General features: G+C 40.8%; 1 non-coding gene across 1 annotated transcript; it reads right to left on the reverse strand.

The window, feature by feature from the left end:
• Nucleotides 1–435: 435 nt before the first annotated feature.
• Nucleotides 436–542, reverse strand: LOC141654334 (small nucleolar RNA R71). Its single transcript, XR_012547895.1, has one exon. It is a non-coding gene; the product is annotated as a small nucleolar RNA R71 (small nucleolar RNA).
• Between the last annotated feature and the right edge of the window lie 472 nt (nucleotides 543–1,014).

Raw genomic sequence — 1,014 nt, forward strand, 5'->3', positions numbered from 1 at the left:
AACCCTTTTGCAAGAGAAGGTGAGGAGAACCCAACACAAAATCCAACACAAAATCAACCCACAATGCCTAAATTTTCATCACATTCCGTACCAACCGAGGAGAACCTACCTAATGGTACTCCCACACCACAACACTTAACCGGAAATTTTATTGCCAAATCCGCATTTATCCAATTAGTCGAAAGAAGCCAATTTGGGGGGATGCCTAGTGAAGACCCTCACTCTCACATGGAGACTTTTTGTGACTATTGTGATGCGATTTATCAAACCGGTGTAACTCAAGACCAAATTCGATGGGTCTTATTTCCTTTTTCTCTAATTGGCACCGCAAAACAATGGTTGAAAGGCCTTGATAAGGCTACTCTCGGAATTAATTCTTGGAAGAAGTTGGCTCTAGCTTTCTACAAAAAGTTCTATCCACCGGAAAAGACTAACATGCTAAGAGCTCAAATTACAGGCTTTAAACAAAGAGATGAAGAATCTTTGTTTGAAGCTTGGGAGCGATTCAATGGAATTTGTCGCTCATGTCCTCACCATGGACTTAGCGAGTGGTTCTTGGTACAACAATTTTGGAACGGTCTTTATAAAGACTCAAGAAACATTCTCAACATGGGATCAAATGGAATGTTCACCGAAGTTGATGACAATCAAACTTGGAACAAGATTGAGGAAATGGCGGTCCATAACTCACAATATAGTAGGCCTCGCAAGGCTACTAGAGGAGGAAAGCATGAAGTGGACTCTATTACTCAATTGGGTGCTCAACTTAGTGCTCACATTGATACCATCAGTTTGAAGTTCGAAAAAGCTATGGCTAGGCTTGAAGAAGCCTCAAAATCACCAAAGCATCATGTTAATGCCATGACGGCATCTTCATCAATCCCAAGTGAGATATGTGAGAATTGTGGAACTTTGGGACATGACCAAAGTGAATGTAGGGGAACAAATGAACAAGTGAATGCTTTTCAAGCATACAAGAGTGGTACCCCTTATTCCAATTATTACAATGAAAAC

This window comes from Silene latifolia, chromosome 4 (genome assembly GCF_048544455.1).
Source record: "Silene latifolia isolate original U9 population chromosome 4, ASM4854445v1, whole genome shotgun sequence".
Taxonomy (NCBI): Eukaryota; Viridiplantae; Streptophyta; class Magnoliopsida; order Caryophyllales; family Caryophyllaceae; genus Silene; species Silene latifolia.